General features: G+C 35.4%; 1 long non-coding RNA gene across 1 annotated transcript; it reads left to right on the top strand.

Annotated features, from left to right (window-relative positions):
* The first annotated feature begins 690 nt into the window (after nt 1-690).
* Nucleotides 691-26,232, top strand: LOC113477263. The gene is made up of 3 exons (XR_003397865.1): nt 691-728; nt 10,634-10,635; nt 26,129-26,232. It is a non-coding gene; the product is annotated as an uncharacterized LOC113477263 (long non-coding RNA).
* The last annotated feature ends 1,177 nt before the right edge of the window (nt 26,233-27,409 follow it).

Here is a 27,409-nt window from a genome sequence, read left to right as displayed (position 1 = left end):
ATAGACGTGTGTCCAAGTGGTGTAACATGTCACTAACCATTTCCCCTTGGATTATGGAGGCTTCATTCTGCTCCCTGTCCCTGTCTTTCAGCTTAGAGGGCTGGGTGCCCTTAGAACAACTGGTCTTACTATTAAAAACCGAAGCAAAGAAAGCATTAAGTACCTCAGACTTTTCCTAATCTTGTCACTATGTTTACTCCCACATCCAATAAAGAATGGAGAATCATCTTAGCCCTCCTTTTGTTGCTAATGCATTTAGAGAAATATTTTTTTTATTGTCTTTTATGAGTTCCAGCCAAAGCTCTCTGTTCAGCCAGGCCAGTCTTATTCCCTGCCAGTTTTCAGCACGTGGAGATGACCTTGTCCTGCCTCCTTTAAAACTTGCTTCTTGAAGAATGTCCAGCCTTCCTGGACTTCTCTGACCTTCAGGACTGCCTTCCAATGGCCTCTGTCAACCAGGCTCCTAAACAGGCCAAAGTCTATCCTCTGAAATCCAGGGTAGCCATTCTGCTAGCCCCCTACAATAAGAGTCAGATATGTACGTTTTGTAGGACCTTCTTATGGAAATGGCACAGTCTTTTGAGGAAGCTGTGTTGTGGTTAGTGTCCAGGGTATCAGAAGATGATAAGACTGGCAGAGTATGTGTTCATATGTTCAGGTATGTGCCCAACACTCTTGCTATGGCCTTATAACACCCCATGTAGGGTACAATCTCTTTTAAATTTTTAGTATACTATAGGGTACGTATTATGCTGCTGAGCTAATGGATAGTTGGAAAGGATACTGGAATTTGTGATTATTTACTCTCAGCTCCAGCATCCCTTGGTTGACAGGTTATTGTTTGTGATAGGCTGCACAAAATATATTACAAAAAAGCACATAATGATGGCTGTATTTGAAAAAAAAAAAAAACAAACAAAAAACAAAAACCCAGACATGTAGATGTACAATTATAAAAGAATCCACCTTAAGACTGCATTACAGTGGTAGTAAGAGTTTTCAGTTCAATAACATTAAATCAATGCAATTAGAGAGAACAAACTGGATCAATGTAACATCTTGGTGAAGACATGGCCTTATTGTTCATTGTTAGGAAAAAAAATCTTTTTGAAAGAACTATTCATGTAACCATTAAGAAAAGGAAAAATATATAATTGGATAAAAAAAAATATTGTCTTTTGTTCATTACCTAAAAGGTTAGTAATAATTGTTGTGGCAATCATGTAAACACTCTCGGAACTTGCCATATGTTAGTGCCAGTAATGTTACTTTTATTCAGAATCAGTTGGCATCAGAAGAAATAAGGGACAAAATATAGGATATTTTCTCAACTAATAATTGTGCATAGTTTCAGTACCCTCCTTCTCTCCTCCTCCCTATTATAAGGATTTTTAAACTTCTTTCAAATGCAGATTCTGTCTACTATCTCAATACTATATGCAGTCTTTTTCATGAATCATTTGCAAAATAGTCTAATTTTTTTTTTGTGCTTGGACTGACATGTTTAAAGAAAAGCCAGTAGTTGTTACAAAAATGGTATTGCTCAGGCAGTTTTAACCCCTGATGACTTCACATAGCCAATGGTTGTTCTTGCCTACACAACATGAAATTTCAGCTTGAAGGAATCTTTCTCTTTGGAAATTACCCTGGATACAGATTCCTTAAAGCTTTAGGTACATAAGTGTAGGTAAAAGTATCTATTTTCCAATAGGATCTAGTGCAGAAGACAGACTGTTGAAGAAAAATATCTCCTGAACAATATGCATGCATGTGTCCACATTCTGCATCTCTGCAAACAGCTAAAAATTTGGACTGCCACCTATGTTTTTTATAAACATAATAGAGCTTCTAGTGTCCATCTTCTTTCATAAGAAACCTAGACATACGGTGCCATCTTCTGCCATTGGTATTTGCCTCTCAGCTGAGTTTGGGCTAAAAGATATTCCAAGTTCAATATGTTCTATAACCTAGTTTCATGAGTCCATCCTGCTACATCTAAGATCACTGTAGCTAGGATAAATCTGTCATCTCTGTTTCATAGGCAGGCTGAGCTCTTTGTGGATACAAAACTTATCTTCATTAAAGTGACTAAAGACAGGGCGCTCTTATGAGAGACTGTGCAATAATATGGTAGTACCATCAGACAGAAGGTGTAGATAGAACAACTAGGCTTTGAAACTGTATACTCCTCCTGTCCACACCAGATAGAGATATGAGTCCACACTATCATTAGATAAAGTATTTTTACTCAGGTATTCCCAGAGCATGGGTGTGGTGGTTTGCCCCAGTACAATGGGTTTGAGCCTATATATTGTATAGAGAGAAGCCACAGATAACCTTGTAGAAGAGAAGAGTAATGGGAAAAAATGAATTGCTGATCCTTGTTCTCAAGCAGGTGGCTGTAAAGATGGAGCAGGGTTTTTTGGACAAAAGAGGACAAAAGGAGCAAAAAAGGAGAGAGACAAGGAAAATTCCAATCAGATATAATAAAAAAACGGAATGTAATGCAGGTAGTTAAGCACTGAAAAATGTTGGCATCTCCAACCTAGACTTTCATAACTTCATTGGACACATCCCTAAGTGATTTAATCTAACTTTGAAGATAGCCCTGCTTTAGACTGGGGATTTCAGAGTTTCTGTTCAACCTATCCTATGATTTCATAGACTTTCATCCTCCTCCAAAAGATGACATACATATAGTCTACCTATAGGAGAAGATTACAACATCTACAACAGTGGGTTGTAGCACTATGCTTCCCACTGCCTCTAAACACTATGACATTCAGAACACACCACAGGATGGTTTGCCACAGGATTGAAAGGCTTATAATATGTTATTATCACTGCTTGATATATCTGGCATCCCTTGTGATATCATAGAAAAAAAATTTGTGCATTCTGCATCTTTCCTATCAAAATTTGTGTATCCAGATTTTTGCACATATTTTAGAGAGAAGGAATTTTAGTGGATTCCATTCAGCATTTCTCTAAATTTAAAATACAAGGTGACATAATACTGCTGCTTAGGCATGATATGTTCTTGAATAAGCTTGCAGCACATTTGAGCATGGTTAGAAAGGTAGTTTATGACATTCAGCTCAGGATAAAACAGATTAGGAATTCTGTGCAAGAACAGTTGTTATACTGGCTTGCTCCCAATACTATTTAAAAACTATTATTTAGCTGCTGGCTCCAACTTCTATGTTTTGTTGGGGTTTTTTTTGCCTGCACTCTTTTGAGAATGTTTTAAAAGAACTTCTGCTACAGGAGCTGGTTGGTGATTTAGAAATGATTCACAAAGATCACTGCATCTGCTGCTGAAAGGATTGTTGTACGGTGATGCAGTACTATTGAAAGTAATATATTGAGAGTGTAAAGATGAACAATCACTTGAATTTTGCAGTTAAAATAAAACTAAAGCTTTTCTTTAAAGACGACAATACCCTTACTATGACATTCCCAGGAAACTGAGTTTTATTTGTAACTGCATAGAGTTTCAATATGCAGTTCCTACTTATCTAATAAAAACTGATGAAATCTAGTAAAACAAAATAATCTAATTTGACTTTAAAAATCGTACACCATCAATAAGTGTGGCCTGCAGTGCTATACTGAATGCAGTAGGCTAGTGATATATCCCTGATTTATAACACTCAATGTTCTGGGAGAATCCTTACATTTTTCTTCGTTTTATTTTTTTGACCCCTGAAGATACACTTGTAAAAAGAAAAAAAATATTGTTTGGTCTCTGTTTGCTCTCTTACAAGAGGGTAAGAATTCCTAACTGACCTGAGCAAAAAGCCATGTAGCTATAAAGTCTTTGATTTTCACTTACTCTTTAGCTAGAGTCCACGTAAAGAAACGTTTTTCTACCTAGTGGATTTCAGATGACTAGTTCATTTGTTTGATCAGACTAATTTAAATGAAAGGATGATCACCTGTAAAGAGTAAAATCTCAGAAGCAATTTTAAATTTAAGTAATGGAAACTTTTTTTCATTTGTAGATATTTTTCTATGGAAAGGAGAAGAGGTTTACATGTGAAGTGCTTGTATGTGCTTGCAATAGTACTGAAGGACTGCTTTTACTTAGAAGTGAGTAGTCTAAATTCTTCTCAGAATCAATTTAAATTACAAGACATAGTCTGAACCCTTCAAAACCACTGAGCTCATTTGCAAGATGCGCATCTGAATTTCATTTTGAACTAATTCTTTCTATACCATGGCACTTTAATATTTACTCAACAAACTACAAGTCTGATGCCTTGTGAAAACTGTGCTTTTAATTGTTTTCAATTATGTAACACTTTTGTCTATAATAGTACAGGCTTTTAAAAACCTATATAAGTCTTACCTTTGTTTAAATAAGAAAAGTTAGCCACACCCCTGTTATTGAATACCAGTCATAAATGTTATCTATTGACTTGTTTTGCTTTCTGTTAAAGCTGATCATCACCATCCTGAGATGCATGTGTGCCATTAGACTGCTATTAGTGATGTCTAAACACCCTAGTCAGAGATCAAGATGACAAATTAGCATGGCCACCCCCAAAAAATATCATTGTCTAAAAGGGAATCCCCAAACTAACATCATGATAGATGCAGACTGGCTGCAGAGACCTGGAGAGAAGATTTTTTAACCAGTAGAACCTGTCAAAAATAGAACTGAAATCAGAATAACTAAGTATCTGTGCTCTTTTGGTAGTCTGCAAATGAAGTGAAACTGAGTATTTCATCCCCACTGAAGGCTCACCAGTGGTTGCTCTCCATAGACCACAATGATCCCACTTCTCAGGATTTCAGAAGCCCAGACTGTAGAGGTCTGTGCTATGCAGCTGAAGCTTTCAGGCATGCTGATATCAAATAAAAGAGGCAGTGTATTTCCATTTCACAGTTTAATGTAATTTTAGTTTTCATTTTTATAGGATATCTTACAACTGACTGAACAATCAAAGTTTTGACGGCTTGACTTTTAAAGTACAGTTGATTTGTACAACAGTTTGTTATACATAATACTATAGACTTACAATGACTGCGTTGTGCTTAGCATAATAATTTTGTCATACTATTGTAATAATAGTATGGTTGTATATTGATGTGAAATATAATAAATACAAGTATTCTCAGGGTTCAGTGTCATAGAAAGGTTGGGCATGAAAGTCATCTATAAAGTACTCATGCACTTACAGCTATGTATGTATGAAAGGGTTCTTCCTACAGCATCAAAGTCTTTCTCAGCTTTTCTTAGGTTCAGCGTATTTATCTCTTACTACATTGCTACGATTTATGGCTGTAGATAAGACCCTTAATTTGTAGTTTACTTCTATGCCTAGTTCTACTAAGCTATTAACAAGTGTACTTTTATGTAAAATTAAATTATTTGACCCTTTAATATCAATAAAATAAACAGATAATTGTAAAAATTATTAAAAAATCTGAGCTTAACATGTTCTGCCTACTCTCAACTGGCTATGCTGTAAAAAATATTCTATCTTTACATTAAGAGCTAAATTAATTAGGTAAACTGATATGAAAATATTCCGTTTTTCCATTCTTAAGACTTCTGTTTAAATTTTATGCCGAACATATGGACATAATGTACAAATATATGACATTTAGTAAAGTTGGGAGAGTTTAATCACATCTGCTTTGGGAAGCTTATAGGGCTAGAGTTGTAAATCACTGCCCAACAGGAGAAAAACAATATGAATTGTTAGAAAAATAATATGAAACAAAATGCCAGGATGATTTACCTGAGCTGAAGTTCTGATCTCTGTTTGCCTGACTTGATTTTCACCTTAAGTTGCACTATTCTTGTAAAGAAATAAATTCACATCCTCCCAAAATAAAACTTAAAATTTGAACTGAAATTCTCCAAATGAATTAATGGTTTCCCTTAAATATGACAGAATTATTTTTCACTGTTGCATGACAAAAGAACGTAATCTCACCAATACCACCAATGTCAAAAGCATTGGTACAAAATCTGATTTAAAGAATTCAAGTATTTCTAAAAATCCCTCCTTATTCCAGGATTTGAGTTAAGTCTTCAATATTTTTGCCTCTGTCTAGAAAATCAATGATAAGGTTTGCAAGAAGAAGCATTTCTGTGGCTATTAAAGTATTGACTAAAATATCATTTGAAAGTCACTTGAGCTGTACATCAACCACGACAGTTTACAAATGAACTAGTACAGTTTACTTGAGGATGAATGTGAGTATTTTTGATACTTTTCTGTTCTTCCCTGTGGCCAGGTCTTGACCTTATAAAAAAGGTCTCAAACGTTTTAAAAAATTATCTTCATAGCTCATATTGTGCACCTATAAAATAGGTTGTTTGACTGGACAAGAGGACAGGTTTGGTGTGTTGCCTTGGTAATGAGTGATACGAAAAATTTAACAGGACTGACGTATTTAATTTTAACCACCCTTCTCTACCCATCCCTGGAAATTAACTAAATTCCCCTGCTGAAGATTTTACCTGTAGGAATGTAAGGAGATAGAAGCAACAAGTAGGTTTTTTAAAAGCAATGAATATATCTGGCAACCATAGTGGAATGCTATGATCTTGATTTCGCAAAGAGTGGGAAGTCTGGATGCCTTCTTTCATTCTTTGCCAGCTCCTACCACAACAATATCCTTGCTACATACACTGATATTAGCTCCACCATTCCAAATGACTGCATTCCCAACTTCAAAACATGATGAAACAATAACAAAAACCTGAAAGAAAACAACAAATATATCATACTCTTCTGTGTTTACTTGGCTATACACAATTCTCCTCAGGTCATCATAGAAAACACAGAGAAACAAAGAGAAACAAAGACATTCTGTGTTGTCAAAGTCCTGTTGTTTGGTTAAAAGTTATTATTTGGTTTAATTGTTAAATGCCCATGCAGTAATATTAAAACATTTTTTTCTGGTGTGAAAAACTATGGTTTAAATAAATCTATGTAATATTCCAATAAGAAAAGGCTAGTATTTACCTATCTGGAGTAAAATATTTTCTTTTACAACCCCTTCAGGCCTAACATACAGCAGATAGTCTGTAACCATAGCAATCAGCTGTATTGATGGAGGACCCAGCTAGACTAATCAAAAAAGGAATTGCAGTGCGAGGAAAGATCTGTTGAGTGCAGTTGTGCATACTACTGACTACATGAGAATATTGGCTCCTTTTGAGCGGAGCTAGTCAAACAGTGAAAAATATTTTGTCAAATGTTAGGTAAAAGCAACTTTAATTCTTCTGTCTCTGCTTTTTCTGCAGAGCTTTGGGATTCGCTTGATTTTTTTGTCGAGGTGGAGCTTTTTATTTCCACATCAACCTACATAACAAAAGTGAATATTATAAGCATTTGCACAGAATATAATATAGGCTAGATTTGGCAAATAATCTGCTGATCATATTATGGAAAAAGGCTCTCCCAAGGATGCTAGGAGCTAAACATATCAATCATCTTCTGCAACTGGCTCAGGTATGACCTGGAAGTAAACTGAGATTGTATCCCCCTGTGAGGCTATGAAACATTAAGCACACCTGAACAAGGTCATAAAAAAATGCCAGATGCTATAATTCTGATCAGTCCCAATTAAGTTTAGGAAAAAGCCATCCAACTAGCAGCCCCATGAAAGAATAATTAAAAGAGTTTAGGGTGCCTACAGTACATAGACATTACCAGTTTCATTTATTATGGTCATTCTTCTCCTCAGTATTGAAAAAAAGAGAAGCTGAGAAACTGCTGTGTTAATTTGTGAGCTGAAAATTCCCCAACTGAAGTGAGATCTTCCAGCAACTACATCTTTCATGTTAGAGGTTTCTTTTTGTTGTTCTAGTACAGAAAAGATTAAGCCCATCCACAATCATTTTGTTGACAATTTCTGACAAAAATAAACCATAAAGCAGCATCTATCCTTCATTCCAGCAGCTGGAGCATCTAATGAAAAAGCCCTAACCAATATTTATTTTCAAAAGTAATTCATACTCTCATTATTTTTTATAGCAGTTTTGAAGAATTTGAATTTTAAGCATTACATTAGATACATGACACTACATTACATTAGAGAGATAGGAATAAATGCCAAAAGATGCCAACTTAAGCTCTCAGTATGATAACATTTTAAAGGTCAGATGAAGTGACATAGTGATTATAGTACATCAGCTGTCTGAATATGATCCAGTAGTAATGGTTTACTGGGAAGGGCTGGATGACAGAATGTTTCAGACACAACAGCATCTGGAAAAGGGACGGGACCTACTGGCATCTTCCTTCTTTCAAGACATCTTAAGTATTTCTTTTTAGTGACAGATTAAAACACTACTCTTGGTTTTCAGCAGGGAAGAATTTCCTCAGGCACCGTTAACTGGCTGAATGGGAAGAAGCATGGAGAAATCAAGACCTACTCTGATATCAAGCTTGTACAGAACTGACATTACAGACTCTCAACTATACCACATTCCTACAAATATTAAGATACAGTGCATCTACCACATGGCATGTGTTGCAGAACACAGTCCAAATGCCAAGATGCCTGCATCATAGTGTATGTGTGTATAGACACACATATGCATTTGCATGTGCAAACACACATATGCATGCACAAACATTATGTGCTCGTTCTTTAAATGAAGGTTAGAAGGCACAGTATCTACATTGCCATTGAAAGTTAGATGATCATATTAACATGTTAGCATGAATAAGATGGGAAACAGATGACTGGAAACTCAAGAGTCACACCTTCTGAAATCTTAGTGAAATTTAATTTAAAAATTTACTTGTGAATTTATGTTATACTCCTGAGTTGCATATTAAAAAAAAAAAAAAAAAAAAAAAAAAAAAGACAAAGACACAGACAAATACTTCTGATTATATATTCCTTAGTCAATCATAGAAGTCATAAGGAAGAGTTCTTGGGTCTGGAAAAGAAGGAAGAGCTATGGACTTTACTTCTACATACTTCGTTCTCAACTCAGCTGCAATTGCTATAGGTACAAGCTGTAGCATTACATTTTGGTAAAACTACTGGTAAGAGTGTTAGGAACTGTAGCCTGGACGTGGCCTGCTTTGTGAGGCATGAAGGTTACAATGAGCTCCTTAGACTCATTTATTCTGGTCACTGAGATGGTCACTGAATAGAAAACATTATTTTCTGACAAACTTCAAAAATGATTTTGTAAATTCACTAAGGACTTGAACACATCTAATCACTAATTCACTACAGACAAGCCTAGTTCATAGGGTGGTTTTATTCCATTACTGAAAGAAGCTACATGTTAATTTTAGCACCTATGACTTCCTATGAACTTGCCCTTTAAAATATCACCCAAGAAAAAATTTTCCCAGTTTATTTCATGATCTGTTGACTCTACAAGTGCAAAGCCGTATTTGGTTCAAATTCAGCTACCTGTATTTTATTTCTTTTACCTGGCTCATATATCAGGAACCAATCTATGTATAGATTTCAGAATCCAAAGTCTATGCGATCCACAATATAGAATAATTAACAAAGTCAATCTACAATGAAAACTTTGACTTACTGAAAGCAACCACAAACCAAGTAAGGTGTTACACCCTCTACAGCCACAGATTAAAACTCCAGTAGAGACCATAGTGATTCAAGTTTGAAATTTTTCATGTCAGTTCACACACTTCCCCAAAATACTTCCTACTTAAAGTACATCCTTGAGAGAAATATCCTGTTTCGATTACCGCTACCACAGAACCCACCAAAATTCTTCCTAAATTGTTCATGTGGTTAACTATGTTCACTAAAAGCTGCATTACTATTCCTGTCTTCATTTGACAAGCTTCATTCTGGGTCTTATTTTGGCTCTGCCTTTGAGCAATAGATTGAAGGGCCCTCTATTATCAAATTTCTTCTCCTACATAGGAGGCATGCCCTTTAACCTTCTCTTCAGTAAAACAAATAATCCTGAGGTTCTTCATTCTTTTAAAATAGAGGCACATTGTACAGTCCTTTAATGACAGCAATTCTCTGAGACCTCTTCAGTTTATTAACATCCTTCTTGAATTATGAATAGAGATGCGGGAAAATGATACTTTTGTTCTCAGAAATTCCCCACACCTCTCTTCTTCTACTTAGAGTATTGGCTGACTGGAGGCGAATTTAAACATATATCTATTGCCCTCTTCTCTTGCTTAGGCAAACTTCCTGTCTATCACAATTATTTCAGTCAGCTTTTTTAAACCTAACAACTGTACAAAATTCTCCTTACAAGAGTGTCAAATGTAGACTTCCTGTTTGTAACCATACTTGGTATCCTTTCATTTATGTGTATTTAAGTACATTTGACAATGAGGTCTCATGTCGAGCCCTGGCTTGTTCTGACTTCCAGAGCTGTTCCTCCTAAAGAGCCAACGTTTTGAGCTCTGCTTGACAACACTTCATTTATAAAGGAGAAAGAAGGTTTCTTCACCCTGAAGATTTGAACCTACTTACCTGTCAAGCAAACTTACCAGCAATGAAATGCGTGGAATATGGGATGTAAATTTGCACATGCATGCAGATACATGCACTTACGCATACAGGTCATAATGACATATCCACATTGTGACAACTCAGTGTAGAGAAAAAGATTTCAGACCTTAGCCACGGAAGTCAACTTCACATGGAGGAGTTAAATATATGCTAAAAAACAGATTCAATCTTACTTGATTATCAATGAATATCATAGATTTAGTCAAGGGCTCATAAAACTCATTATTAACTTTTTATTTAGTCTTTCAAATATTTTCTGCCCCAAAGAATCACTGCATTGACAAGACACCTACTTCATAATTATGTGACCTCATTATTGTCAATATACTGAATATACTGAGTAGAATTCTGACTTTCAGATACAAAGGATAGATAGCAGCAGAAATGATCAAAAATGAATTCCCCACTTCGTTTTCCCAGGATGGAAAGTAAGAAAAATAAAATGAGGAGGATTTTCCTTTGGGGAAAACAGATATTTTGCAATTGTTTGCCTACCCTTCATTAAAATGCCATCTTCTGTGTTCAGCTTTTCAATGCCTATAAGGCAAAATTTTATGAAGCAGAGCTTCAGGCATGCTTGTCTTTCGTGCATATTTTCTGCCTTTCATGAATCCCAGTCTAATACCTGTTTACCTATTCAATGTACTAGGACCTTGGAAACATAGATTGGCTTTCTTTATCCTATTCCAGGAGCTGAGTTGCTAAATCAGAAAGGTTTCAGTGCTCAGCATTGCAATGGCTATGCTACTTTGCTGAATATCTGCCTGTATAAAGTCAACGTATCACATCTGACTGTCAAGAAAGACAGTAAAAGCAAAGAAAATCCTGTGCTTATAAAATTAACAAATAATAGGTCTATGAAACACAGCACAAATGCTGTTTGTATACCCTGAAGGGTTTCCTTTGTCTGGGGCCTTACCAACAGCTGCAGGTTTTAAGGGCTAGTTGTCATCTAATCTACAAACACAGCCTGCCCTACTTAAAACCCCTATTCTTTGCCTTCCTCATGACAGCACTTGACTACCTTCATATCCTTGCACACAGTATATTCCTATTCATGATATGTATTTTTAAAATGGCTTTAGCAAATGGAGCTGTTTAATTTGTTTCATGGGTTCCCACTTACCCATGCAAATATCTTGGCTCAATCATGCATTTGTTCAGCTAATCACCCAGATGTGTATCTCTGGTAAAGCAGTAAGAGCCTGGAAACATCTTCTACAGAGAAATCTGTTGTTAAAAAAGAAATAGCTTCAAACCCCAATTAATTTTTATCTGTAACTTAAAAGCAAGAAAAAAATGAGGACAGTCAGAAATTAATTATTTAACAAATAATCTTCAATCAAGTCAAAAAGTGACCAGAGCTACCAGATTTCAGGCTTCTCGTCATTAACACAAGTGTTTGAATGCATTCAGGGTTAGGGAAGGTTTTGTGACAGTTGTAATGAGACAATTTGCAAGAAGTAGAGCTTAACCACCTTAAAATACTCAAAGGGTATCATTTTAGATGTATAATGAACTTTTGATTGGCCATTTGATATTACTGTCAGGGCTTGAAAATCTATCAGTTGATACCCATGAAAAATGTGAATATAAGACAGGAGAAAGATAGTTATATAAATGCTTTGACCTATCTGGCATGAATGGATTTCATAATTACAAAATGGTCCTAGCTACCTACTCAAGAACAAAAAGATAACTTTTTTATATCTCTTTCCACGTGCACAGACACATATACACTCATTTCACCTAGCCCCAGTTAAAGAAGGAAAACTATAAGCTATACCGAGTTAAACATTAAAACTGAAGTTCTAACGTTCCATTAAATTCACGTTGCATTAAATATTTGCTTTTCTTTGTTCATGTATATAATATGTAAGATCCTCGTGCTGTTGTAATTCTTGTACACATTAATCAGTACATTGTCATTTAAGGCCATCTCTCAATATTCCAACCAACTGCTTTTCTATATCTTTCTTCTCTTTTACCCTTTCCCACTTCTTTTAAATAAGCTCTCTTGTATCTTCTTTGCCAGATGCTGGTCAGAAAGACTTTTATGCAGAAATGTGATTAAAAATGTGGACTGTATATTTCATATGCCTGCTACTGTTCAGTTCACTAAGTAATAGCTGGAGGTTCCAAAGAATGCAACAAAACAAAGGGAGGAAGCTATAAGTTTACAGCAAAAGCTGCTTTGTACATAGACTTTTGCAATTTCTAACCTCTTCTACTCTGAATTTTTAATATTCAGTATTTATTCCAGAAAAAGCTGAATTGAATATTAATCTTTTACAGAAATATAGTAACTCATGATTTACTTTTAAAGGTTAAAAAAATGTAGTCTTGGGTAAAATTCTGGACTTCTGTACACATTTTTAATTCTTTCAACACTGATAGTTACCACCTAGTTACCACTCTTTCAGGTGGCCAGTTAGGCATTTTTTTGGATGCCTTGTGACAAATAATAATGAAATTCATTAATCTGTTTTGTAAAGAAATATATGATGAAAAGATTAAGTTACCGTTTTCTTTGATTGTGTTTTTTCATCTTCCTTTATTCCACATGACAAATTTCCCAATTATTTTACCATAATTATTACAGTAATACAGTACACACATACTGATCACATGATGTAATATTTCATCAGTGTTATAAAATATCAAATAATAGCTGTGATTGATAAATAAAAAAGTTGGAAACTCAGTGTTCAGAAAAGTAACAGATTTCAGTAGTCAATTTGTTTACATAAAATGTTAGTACTACAGCCCTGTGGTTTAAGAAAAAAAATCTGTGAATGAGTTTAAGTAAAATGCAATATTAATGCTGCAATTTCCTTTTGGAAGTGCATATTTTTCTATTGTTGTTTTGTGAACCTTGTGCCTCTGAGTGTATATTTTATATAGCTTTTGCCTTGGAACTCCCTTGTTTCAATCCCCTAAAACTGTCAAGTGTGACTCCACCTGCTTTATTGTTCCCATAAATTCATATGAAACTAGTAGCTAAATCCAATTTGTGTCATTCTGTCTCTCTTTGTAGCCTGTTCTAAATCTCCCAGCATGTTTCACAAAAGTAGAATCCTATTAACGCCAAATAACCACCACTATATTTTATTCCATGGTTATTACAGTCCTGGTACTGTCACAGCTCCTAAAGAGTCTTGTCTCTCCACGAATCTATGACGACCAAAACCTGCAAACTTATTACTAGCTTGCTGTTCTTTTGCTTTTCATCTGATATACTTTTTCCTATTTTTTTTTTTTTTTTTTTTTTTTTTCATGAACTTAGGTATTATAAGTTTAGGCTCAATACTTTGTCAAGAAATTTGCCAATCTGTAAAATGCTACTAATTAACATGAAAAACCTATAAACTAACAGATAAGATTAGCCCACAAAATTTATGTGCCTATCTTTAGCTTTACTGAAGTTCTTTGCTTTCAAAGTACTGAATATGTCCAGCTTTAATTTAAGAATTAAGGATAATAACTTATTTTTCTTTATTGCTTTCTAAACAAGTGAGTGAATTAAAACATTAAAAATTGGAAAACATTGAAAATTTCAATGTAAATTCTAAAATCTGGATTAAAACATGAAGTCTTGTTATAATTGAATGAATGCAAGATCATAGTTCTTTCACTTTAAAAAATAAAGAGAAAAAAAAAATACCCTTCTATTTAAGGTTTCAGTATAAAAATTAATCTCTCTTAATGGAAATGTATAAATGTCTTAGAACCTTATCTCCACCTGGTATCCTAAGGACTTCTGTAATATAAGTATAGACAACAAAATGAAGAGTGTAATATGCTCACTTAAACTATATTCTAGAAGCTCCAAAGCACAAACAGTTGTGTTTTTTAAAATATATTTTTAAGTAAGTATCTTAATGGCTTCATCATACTGTGAAATGCCTTGGCACCTACAGCATGTCTTGAACTTCTGCTCACTACATCCTCTGCAGTGATACCTCATTAATAAGTTCACTCTTCATTACTGCAATATGTATAATTAGACTCCAAATCCTGCAATCCTAAAAATGTAAAAATATGCATTTGAAATAAGATACGTAATAGTTTTTCCAGGGACTAAGAACATATAAAGGATGTGTTAGGCTCAGGAATGACTGAGTGAAGAACCTAGGACCTGCCAGAAATAATCCTGTGCCTAAAGGGTGTGACTATGCAATGTATTATGCGTAAGCAAGATGTCCTTCCACCCATATTTCAAAGGCAGTGTTGTCATTCATTAAACTTAGTTCTATGCCAAATACTAGCATGTGGTTTCCAGAAAGCCTGAAATAAAAAAGTGAGCTCATATCTACTGGCAATCTGTGCCCTAACAAAGCTGAGCTGATCCTCTGATATCTGAAAGGGGAAAATCAAGTAGGAGCAAGAATGGGAACTTGCTTCTTTTACACAGTTTGGTTAAACTCTATGGGAGGGATGTGCTCTTCTTGTCTAAATATTTTTCAGAAATTATATGAAATTACTAGATGACTCAAAGAAGAATGATTAAAAAAAATCTAGGAACAGCAAAACAACTTTAGATGTAAAATAAAAGAAGCTCATTATATTTCATCTCATACAGTAAACATATACAGCAAATTGGAGTATTATGTATGTATGGTTAGTTAAAAATTCCTGGTAGAAAGAGTGAAGAAACATTTCAACATCTTTCCAGCCAGGTGATGCAGTCATATTGCTCAGAGTCTTTAAAAGAGGTTTCTTTAATTTAGGCTGAATGATCTTGTGTTTCTATTACATTCTGAACATATCAAAAGAAAGTGTCTTACTTCAGCTTTAAGCAGTAAAGATGGACCACAATGCAGAGCGCACATTTTCTGAACTTGTGACAAGATCAAATTCACATTTTCTGGCAAGCTCTTAGGTAATGATATTTGGACAAAGAATCCCTATTAAGGCATTTAAATAGCACTGAAGTTAAAATATACAAAAATTTTTAAAATTATTTAAGAAGGACCTCTTAGAACTGTTCAGCTCTGGAAAGTTCTTGCTATTCCTTCCTTGCCCTGGAAATGTTAATTTGTGTTGTCTGAAAAAAATATCAAGCTGATATAAAATATCAAGACTGGAAGGGGCTGTTATAATTATACAGCTGGGCTTTGAAAAATAATTGACCAATCATCTTAATTATAATACTTGTTCAGCAAAATATTGCTCTCCTTCTGTATTCTATTCTCACTTTAGGTTTTTTGAGGAATAAATATCTGCCACTCTGCCATAAAATTTTTACAGTGTTTAATTATTTTGTCTTTTACAGCATGCTTAGGAAGTCATTAAACTCTGACTATTTTGTATTAAAGAAAAAGAAGAGGAAGGAAAAAAAAGAGGGGGGGGGTGGGGAGGGGGGAAGAAAAAAACCAAAGCCTTGGGTCCATTGTATAAGATTTTTCCAGAATACATCTGCTTTAAGAAACAAGAGATAGGATGGAGTCTGAGGACTTTCCATTTGTCACTGTGAAAGGTGATTCATGAAGCCAGTTTTAGATCATAGACTACATCACACCCAGCTGAAGTAAAAGCAGCAGAATAACAACCTTTATTCTTATTAAATGCCTCAAAAAACAAGTACACCTCACAGTACACCCTGAAGTTAAATTCATAAGCACTGTAGAGTCAGAAGACAGTCATCCTAGAAGCCTTTCAAGGAATATCTAGCAGCTTTGTATCCTGGCAAAAAGTGTATTTCCCACTGTGTGATGTTGCAGGTCTGCATTTAACTTTTATAAATACATACATACATATATATTTATGTACATGTGTATATATTCAATTTCATATTGGCTCGAAGTATAATTTCAGTCTAAATAAAACAAATATTTAGATAACTTGCAGTTCTCCATCATCCTTTTCTCCTTTTGAAAGAACATCTCTGCCTGCCTCACACTTTTTTATTCTTCCCTTTTTATTTGTATTACTTTCAGGAGCTTTAATCACCAGGAAAGTGAAAAACAGAAGCTTCAATTCTTCTCAGATGTATTACAGTCTGCAACTCTGGACTGTCTCTTTATATTATAATCCTTCACAGTTATATCCATAGATAGACTTTACTTTGGTTTCATTCTAGTCTTTGTTGTTATCCTTTCTTGAAATTTCTCATACTTCAATGTGCCGGGAAGGAGGCCTTTTCAGACTGAGATAATGCGATTTCAGAAATCTGTTTCATTCCTTCACATCAAAGGAATCTCCATTTTATTCAGCATATTTTGTACTAAACAATTTCTACTGCCTTTTGTTGGTATTATATCTGCTTTATTTGTTAAAAGGGATATTTAATTATACATTAAATGGATCTTCAGTCCTTCCTAAAACCTGACTTTTCATAACTATTTGCTGGCTGATAGAATTACCAACTCCCTCACCATTCCTTCTTTCTCCCCTTCCATCTTCCATTGTCAGGAGATTAATTCAAAACAAATGGCTTTACAGAACTGTTACTCTGTAAAGATCTTAAACTGCCTTGACACCCATGAGATATTTTTAAAACTGTTTGGAATCATGAGGGTCTTCAAAGATTATGTTTATTTTATACTCAGGTTTTTGTCCCCAATATCTATTTGTTGTTTGCACGTGAGGGTATTAAGACTATGCTATGACCACTAGTTTCAGGACCTTACTACACTACACAGAATTAAAGGATAATGATTATATTTAGGAGTATCTGAAGCAATAAATATTTTCACTGGTAATGAATCAGTAAAACTGGTTAAAAACTCAGATCTTAAAAACCCCATAAATATTCTACTTTTCAATCCAAACTATTCTATGATTCTATGATTCTTTACATGACCTGATGTCATGAAAATTTAAAATATTTTATCATTTTAATAAGTTTATATACAGTCCACAGAGGAAGATGTGTGCTGGAACAACACAGAAATTAAACACTTTCTCACTCTTAGTTTTCACAGACACTTTCTGCATATTTCCTTCACTGTATTGTAATATTAGTAATAAGTGATAAAGCCACCCATTAATCTTACTGTCCTGTGTTGACTTTATCTGAGCTTTCCTTTCCTGGAACTTGTATTCACCAGTACTTTTCTTGTTCCAACACTTCAAATTACTGTCTTGTTTTCTTTAGCAGTGCTCCTTCAAAATATATAGGAAGAGATTTCCTGGAGTGCTTGGTCTGCTGTAAAGCAGACAGCCTACACTAAAGAGTTAGAGATGTAGGACTATTAATTTTTCCCACAGAAACATAAGCTACAATCTTGGTCAGACTGGCCTAAAATTTTCAGTGTTCTCACTTTGGGGAACACTTTAAAATGCTTGAACACACATAATTACTGTACTGCAAAACAGCAAAATAAATAGAAGAAACATGTATTTGTGTGCATATTTAAAGCATTTCACAATTCCCATTATCAATTAAAACCAGGATTTGAGAAGTTCATTGAGACTGAAGTTTTATCTTCTCTTCTGTTCCACACAAAAGGGAATTCATATGTGGTAAAAATTAGCTATATCATTCAAAAAAATTTGTTCAACGTGAAAAATAATAATGAAGAAAAAAATAATTATCTATTACTTACTGGTCTATCCCCTTGCTTATCTGCATGGTTTAGCATCACACTACATCAACAATCCTTGTCTTCTTTTGAAATACTCATAAGATCAATTCTTGCACCAAGGTGAGGGCTGGTGACAGAGATTCAGTAAGATTCTCACAAAGATATACTTGAGGGAGGGAGGCCTGAGGGATCAAACCCTAAGAGAACCAGGATATTCTATTTAAATTATTATTTCTACATCTTCTAGCTGGTCTCCAAAGAGTTTTACAGCACAGTCTTTGGCCATGCTTAAGTCTATCTTAATGACAGTTAATGGCACTCTGACACTCTCACCTGCAGATTCATGGGAGGCTGTGACAGTTTAGGCTGACAGTCAGCCTTGCTACTTTTCCTGAACGATGGCACTTGGTCCCTCCTGTTAGGGACCTCTTTTCTTTCCCCTATTCTTTTTCACAATAGTGAAGACCTTTTCCTGCACATAGGAAGAATTCTCTTTATTTTCAAAAAGTTCTTTCATTGCTAAAGGCTCTTTCCTTACAGAAAATCCTGTTCTCCTTCAATCAGGCTGTTACGAATGATTCCTTTGTTTTAATGTTTTCATTGTGTCTGTGACATTTAGTCACTGAGACAAAACTGTACACGTCCCTGAATGCTCTGAGACAAGGGTGACAGCTTTCTATGTGACATTAATATTCAGAATACCGTACAGACAAAGAACGTTATTACAGGCACACACATACCCATATAAAACATATAAGAGGCAAGAGTACAAGTCAAGCTACATTAGTGGAAAGATCTTCAGTTTATTAAATTGAATTGTTGTTAAAAAACCCTGCTGTTAATGCAGGTGACAGCAGTTAGACAGGGAGAAAGCAAGGGTTTTCGTCTTTTGTTTTTATTGATTAATTAGTCAATGTGTGTGCAGCAGCAGGAACATAAGCTGATATGTAAGTACTAAATGGCATTGTTCATACTGTGTTAAGCAGTCAGTTAAAAAATATGTTTTATTGATCAGATTCCCTCCTGGAGGCAGAACTAATGATAAACATTACTGGCAGGGTTATGATGTTGGAAGACTGTTGGGAGATGGGCTAGTGTTTGCCTCAGCTGTTTCATGTTTATGAAGCCAAAGATGCGATGCCACTGAAGAGCCATTCTCATGCTGTATTTGTTCTCTCTTTTACCTCTTACATTGAATTCATTTCTCTGACTGTAAACTTTTGTAAGAGTTTTTTGTCTCTGGCCCTGTCACTGTAACTGTCCTGAGTCAATGACTGGTAACAGCTTAACATCTTTCTTAGTATTTATTTTTCTCTCCACTGTTGGAAGTGTAACAGTGTCCATCTCAGATGTGGCAGCCTCCCTGTCTTGCTGCACGTCTGCTCTCTCAGGAGCACTGCTGTTAGACTCATATTCCCCTCCCGATACTCTGAACACAGCACCTTTTTATTTCCAATTTCAATTTCATTTTTCATTACTCCGTTTTGCAAATTCTTTTCTATCTCTACTTTCCTTCAGTCTTCAAACTTCTCCGCCTTGCCTTGAAAGTCTTTCACAGTGGTAACCTGTCTGCAACAAAGTCCTCATTTCCCACACCTCTCCACCCTCCTTGTATTTGCTGTACTCACAGAATCACAGAATCATCAAAGTTAGAAAAGAACTTGAAGATCATCCAGTCCAACCATTAACCTAACACTGACAGTTCCCAACTACACCAGATCCCTCAGTGCTGTGTCAACCCGACTCTTAAACACCTCCAGGGATGGGGACTCCACCACCTCCCTGGCCAGCCCATTCCAACAGCCAACAACCCATTCAGTAAGGAAATACTCAAGCCAACCCGTTAAATCCCATAGTGTCATGAACAGATAACCAATCTAACTACTTGGAACTCATACCTCAGCAGGGTAAAGTGGCTCACAATGAGCTTGGTGTAGCTGTAGATTGCTCTGGCACCCAAGATAGCTAATTAAAAGGTAACATGAGTCTTTCTGCACTATCTGTATCTGATTCTTAATATCAATATTCTCTGTTAAGTACCTTTTTTACAATGTCTTCTTACCAAGGGAAGTCCATTAGTACTGTTGTGCTAAGTATTGTATGTTCTGTGATTCATCCAATGCCTGTTAAAGTAAAATGTAGAAACAACTGTTAGAACAAAGGTGAGGAGGAAGAGGTGGTGAGATTAACCTGGTATTGGTGGCTAAATTACTACTTGAGGAGCAAAGTGCCTTTCCATGTAATCCGAGTAGGAGCCATATCAAGAATGTTTTACTTTTTTTTTTTTTTTTAGAATATATGCATTCTAAATTTCATATTTCTCTGACAAGTAGACCATATCTAATGAAGATATGAAGTGCTTCTCATTTTTCTTTTACCCTTTCTTGATGAAGTTAGTGTAGGATGCAGCATTAAGTAAGTATGAAGTGTGAGAACATAACTCCCTCATGAATGTGGTAGTCTTAACCACGTAAGCATTTTAAAATTTACCACACTCAATTATTTTACCCCTGCTATATATGTATAAAGACATATGGTGTAAAAATATACATTTATATATACATAAAAAATATTTACATAATCCCTCAGACTGTAATACTTGAAAAATATTTGCAGACACGGGGTGAAAATATTCTGTTGCACAAAAATGTAACATGACATTTAGCCTTACCTCTCCTAGCAGTTTTTTATATATGGGATTCGATTCATAGTAATTCAGATGGTTAATTGTACCTAAGTTTTGTTTAAAAGGCCTGGACTACTGAAATTCATGTGTGTTTCTGTAGTGATATCTGAAAGAAAATACCAGCTTTCTTTTCAGTAGGTAGATATATACAGTGCAGTATAGTTCCCTGAACATTTCTTTATCTTTTATGTCTTTACTTTATAAGAAGCAGACATCGCAGGTTTTCTTGTTTAGATTTTTTTTTAGAAGTACAGTGAAAATATAAATATATAGGTAGTCTAACCGTAAGAGGGTTCACAGGCCCAAGGAGCCCAGGTGTTGGGCTATAAAGATAGCAAAGCTGGAGATGAGTATGTCTCTTTGTTAGTCCTTCCACCAGAAATTTTCTTGAAAGGATGATTTTCAGCAATTTTTAATTCTAAAATTTTAAAATATTAATTGTAAAACTTTATTTTTTAATATTTTAATTTTAAAACAAGTTTTAAAAGAATGTAATTTCCTTTGGAGTGACAAGCCACGACTGCTCTGTATCCCAGCATAAATACCCAATGGTGTGCAAAAGTATTACTCTCAGCTCAAGAACACAGGCATATGTGTATTACTTCATTTGGGAGGGCACAAGGCATGTGAGAGTACGTGCTGGGACAGCTCCAAAGAAACAACTTGGTGCTTGCTGCCAGTCAGGTATCCTGGCTCTCCGGTCCATGTTTGACTTTTCCAGAGAACTACCAGGCTCATTCCTAAAGAGTCTGGGTGAAAATCAATGTGCACTGTACATGCTCAGGAAGCTAATGCCTCAAGACATAAAGGGGTAACAGTTCTGACAGTAGAAATCCATGTACAACCTAAAAAATCACTCCAAACCTCTGATTCATCTCTCTATTACATGTTCATTCTACCATACCATCCTCTTGTTTTAATGCCATGAGACTTGAAATCACTTTACATGCCCAAGTTCATGTTTCGCTCTCATTGTCTAGAACATCTTGGTTCTGGATGCAAGAGATGTGGATTGTCCACCTTAGAGAAATGCATGTGTCAGATAAATACAGAAGCTCAGAGATTTTTCAGGCTTGTCATTTTAATGACCCAAAGACATCAGGGCAACATATATGCCAGCAGAGAGAGTACGATGAAAACAGGGATACTAAAAATGTATGTATATATGTATGATTCCCTATGTCCTTGTTTCTACTCCTAGATATGATATCCTCCAGGCTACAAGTACACACATATTTCACCCTTAAAGGAGGTTTAGAGTTTTATTTATAGGACTGTTAGTATGCACTTTGTCTCCTCTAGCTGCTTTGACAAAATACTTGGACACAAAGGGATCAACAAAGGCTCAATATCTGATGTAAATAGGATTACAGCAATGGTTTAAAGGCAAAAGGAGAAGGAAAGCCATTTGTTTCCATTTTTAGAAGGAGTTTGGGATGAAATGGACTGCACGCCAAGATATGATAATTTTGTGTTGAATGACATGCAAACCTTCCCTTCCTGCTTGGTTTATAAGTAGGGGTACATATTTTCCCCAATAATTTCAGTTTCCTCCTTCTTATACTATCTAAAAAAATCAAATCAGAAAAATGGTATATTTCCCACTGAAGATAGCTGAGTATTTCTGCCCAGGGACATTTTCAGTGAAAACTCTAAATGTTTGTGGAAACACTTGTTTTGATGTGGGGGGTTTTTAAGGGAAAAAAAAGTATGAAACAAATATACCTTCTTTTGACCATATATATTGAATAGATTAATTACGTCTATTTCTGGGTGCTACAAAGGTGGTGCTATGTAACTTTTTCCTGCTTTTCATCTTTCCCTTTCTGAGTTTATTTTTTCATACTTCATGTAATCTCTTATTTCAGTGCAGTGGGGTTCACTCAAATAAAACAGTAATCAGCTGGTTACAAAACAGTGCACATCTGTCTGCTAGAAGTTATGACCTAAAATATTTAATTAAACACCACTGCTGTTTTTCACATCTTTGTTGGCTTTGCTCCCTGATCAGATCCTGTGTTTTCTCTAGTTGTTCTGAAGGACTGTTTACAGCATTCTATCAGTGAGCACTACCAAAAACCAGAGGAACAACCTCAATGCTTTGTGATTGTACAAGAGCATACATTTAATGTATTCTGTAAATTTAATCTTCATGTCACTGTTCTAGACTATTATTCAAAATCCTTTATTATATTTAGACTACCCTTACCTAAAATCAACAAGCAACTGGTATGATATAGTTGTTTATGATTATTCTTAACTATCGGGTAAAGTGAAAAATAAGTAAGTAGACTATACTGTCAAAACCCTCCCAATAAAAATGTTTAAACTGCAAAGAAATGCATTAAAATGTGATATACATGATAATTCTAAGTATTCTTTTAATACTTTACTTCACAGATACCACTTCTTTTGAAAGATTGACATTCTATAAGCATATAGGGAAATTATGTTCTAAAACTGGAGTTAATGAGTTATCATGATAAATTTTTCGCTTTTAGTCTCAATGGAATTAAGGTTGAAGATTTACTCAGTGACCTCTAGGATATTATTTTTAACTGTAATGATTATAGTCACAAACTAGATAAAGCCTTACAAAAATTATTTCAAAGATACTATAATAATTATCCTTTTAAAATAAACATATCCATTTGGGTAGATTCAATTTACATATTGAGGATTCTTGTTTTATTTAGCAAACCATATCAGAGGTACCACAGCTGTTGTAAATGATGAATTGCATATGTCCACACGTTTATTGTAGCTTTTGATGCAGTGGCCATAAGATTTTGGGAAGGCTCTTACTTCACTGTATTTGACTTTGAATCAGCATGATTGATGATAGTTGCTGTTTTCCATCAACGGGGCCAGTTTTGAAAGCCTGAAGGACCTATACCTGTAGGATGCTTGGGAAAAGAGAAAGACAAGAAGTGATGGTTAGATGTTTTTTTGCCATCCTGCTCTGAACTGCAATTTGTTCAAGTCAGTCTTTCTATGTCCTTACTTCATCCTTGCTGTCTCCAATCCTCTAGTACTTCCTTTACTTCCTCTTCATTCACCTCATGGTTCTTGCCCAGTCCTTTTTAGTGGTATATAATATCCATGAGTGGTAGACAACTGGTTTACGAAGGCACACACAAAATTATTCTATCATCTCAGTCCTTTTACTTTTTAAAAGGTTCATACATGTTTTAAGAGAAAATGAATTTTAGATACAACTTTTCAGCTTAGTTAAAAAAAACACAGAGATAATGAAACAATATATGTAAAAATAAACTGAAAGTCCAAATTATTACAGGATAGGGAGAAACTAGGATCCTATTCTTATTTCATATTAAGCAGTTTCCTTGCCTATAAAGAAGAATACACAGAGCCGGATACAAGGATTTTTTCCTAAGGGACGACTATGAATGTTAAAAGAATAATATGCAATATTTTGAAGCAATAAATCAAGGAGAGACACCCTAAAATTTATTCTGCCACTATCATCAATGTCAGAAGATATCAAAATCCTGATGGAAAAGGAAGGCATCAGTGGATGGAATATTTTGAGCAAATGAAGCCTGGTGCCAAGGGAAATTACAGACTTTTCCAAGTATGTCACCCTCACAGTCATGAAGCTTTAGCCCTTCAGAGAGAAACCTGAAGTTCAAGTAATATATATAGTCAATGTACTTTAACTTAAGTGTATTAGATTCTCAGCACTGTGATCATTAGGCTATCCCCCACAAAAGTCATTTGTATATAATTAATTATCTTTGTTTATACAATCGCGTTGAATATATTGTATAGAAAGAAAAGAAATGGTTCATAAGATTTAGTGAATGCTAAATTATTTAGTAAAGACAGGTACATCCAGGAAGGACTTAAGTTTATTTACATTCAAGTGCATCTTCCATACTTACCAAGTTCAACCCAAAATTAACCAGGAAGTGTCAGTCAGTGGGAATTTATCTGACAACAGGGCTGCTGGGTAAATTAAGGAAAAAAGAGATGGATTAGTGTTGCCTAGAAAGATTTTATTTTATTTTATTTGGAAAATTAAAATCTTAAAGCTGTGAGAAAAGTGTGTTTAGATTTCCTTTTTAAAGAAATGCATATGTAAATTAAGTTTTAAGGATGTCCATCTTAAGCTTTATTACAAGGAGATCACTATTTTTAAATTAAGAATGCTTCTTTCTCTTTATAAATTGTACTATCAGTCTAAAAAACATTACATTAAAAAAAAAAAAAAAGTTGAATTATTAGTTAATTTGGCCTTCTGTTTGTTTTTGGTTTTGTTTGTTTGTTTATTTTTCACCAAAAGTACCTGAGATATTACCTGATTTTCAGGTAAATTTGGGATGTGGATATTTTCCCCTTTCAAATATCTTTTTTTTGTGATGTCTGAGAAAATCCTGATTTCCAAATAAGTTTCAACTGATGAAACTTTCTGCCAGTCCTCTGACTTTGACTTTGGGTGACACCTTTGTTGAGAAGATGAAAAGAGAAAAAATAAACACCATTATAATTTACCCATCTGGCATAAAGTTAAGGCCACCGTTATCATTGCTCTGATTGCTGTGTCTTGGTTTTCAAGGGGGGTGAAGGGAAAAAAAAAAAAAAAAAAAGAAAGAAAGAACCTTTGAACAACTCTACGAAGACTGGTAATGTGTGGGTCATCACCTGCCAATGTGGAAGGTTGTGTAGTATTTTACAAAGATCAAGGTGTTGACTCAAAAACTTTTTAGTATCTGCCCACAAGTGTACTCTTTAGCCAGATGCTGAGCCCCTTTGAAATATTTAGATTCATTTGGTCATGTCAAAGATGCTATATACCCTGCATAATAATTTTCAAACAATGCCCTATCCTATGGAATGGTCATATGTGAGAAAAAAATTAGGAATGAACAGAATGAATCGCAGTAGTTGATATGAGGTGAATAATGTTTTGGTTGGCCAGAGATGGCAGACATTTTTTCACCTGACAGTTGTTTTTAAATTTTGAATTCTAACTTCATCCAAATGAAGCCAGCAGTGTGCCCAGGGGGCCAAGAAGGCCAATGGCATCCTGGCTTGTGTCAGCAATAGCGTGGCCAGCAGGGACAGGGAAGGGATCTGACCCCTGGACTCAGCACTGGTGAGGCCGCCCCTCGATTCCTGTGTTCAGTTTTGGGCCCCTCACTACAAAAAGGACATTGAATGACTCGAGCGTGTCCAGAGAAGGGCAACGGAGCTGGTGCAGGGTCTGGAGCACAGGTCGTACGGGGAGCGGCTGAGGGAACTGGGGGTATTTAGTCTGGAGAAGAGGAGGCTGAGGGGAGACCTCATCGCCCTCTACAGCTACCTGAAAGGAGGCTGCAGAGAGCTGGGGATGAGTCTCTTTAACCAAGTAACAAGCGATAGGACAAGAGGGAATGGCCTCCAGTTGCTCCAGGGAAGTTTTAGACCAGATATTAGGAGCATTTCTTTACAGAACAGGTTGTTGGGCTTTGGAATGGGCTGCCCAGGGAGGTGGTGGAGTCCCCATCCCTGGAGGTGTTTAAGGGTAGAGTCAACACAGCGCTGAGGGATATGGTGTAGTTGGGAACTGCCAGTGTTAGGTTAATGGTTAGACTGGATGATCTTCAAGGTCTTTTCCAACCTAGACAATTCTGTGAAATGTTTAAATGTTATATGCTTCAGTGACAATCGCCAGAGGGAAAAAGCTGAAATAGAAACATTAATCTCTTGACACCTTGGAATACAAACCTATGTAGTTGCATGGTGAATAATTTAGTTTTAATTAACTTGGTATTTTATTCTGGCATATATTGTAGCATATAGAAAAACAAAATCCCCAAAATCTTAGAACCCCATTGAGTAGGTTTATAAATGCCTTGGGTTGAAAATTTTTAATGTAACTTTAGATTTTTCTGTAAAAATATATTCACTTGATTGAAAAAAATTGAGAAAAAAGTTTTATTTTGAGCCAAATTATAATAAAAAACCACTTTCTTTACAGAGAAGAAATTCTGAGATTGGCCCAGATCTGATTTCAAAGCTCAGCTGAAAAGTTTTGTTGGAAGAAGGTGAGATCCTCTGACACCAGGTAACTCCATTTACTCTTTCTGTCCAACGTTTATCATCCACCTTTCCACATATTTGTTTGGCTTTGAAGCAAATTTAACATCATCTTACAGCATCAGCTATTTTTACCACCTGCTTATAGCACTAATCCTTACAAAACACCAATCTACCTGTAATATTCCATTATTTATGCTTCTATGCAATGAAGAAACATAGAAATATGAAGAATTTTCCTAATGGTTGCAAAGGCAACCATTGCAAATGAGACTTGTACAGATCTGCATAAACCACAGGGACAACAGTTTCTGTGAGCCACAAAGTGAGCCAGGTCACACTAGTGGCAATTAATAACCATCCTGAATAATTTTATCTGAGCTTCAAGTGGTTTGTGTTTCTTCTGCAACAGCCTGCAGGAACTCTAGCACAAGGAGAATGATTGCTAAGTGCTGGATCAGGATCACAAAATGTACTTTTCTAGCAAGGTTAAATGAAAACAGAACTAAACCAAGTGTATTTCCTTGGCATTCCGTCAGCCTTTGGGACTGAGAATTTATGAAGTGACAGCCTTGAGACCCAATTTGGATTAACAGAAAAAACAAGTGCAGTCTGTGAAGAATTTTGTCCTCAGTGAATTGCCAAGATTTTGTCA

This window comes from Athene cunicularia (assembly GCF_003259725.1).
Source record: "Athene cunicularia isolate RWA chromosome 2 unlocalized genomic scaffold, athCun1 chr2_part1, whole genome shotgun sequence".
Lineage (NCBI taxonomy): Eukaryota > Metazoa > Chordata > Aves > Strigiformes > Strigidae > Athene > Athene cunicularia.
This window is presented reverse-complemented; position numbering and strand designations above follow the sequence as displayed.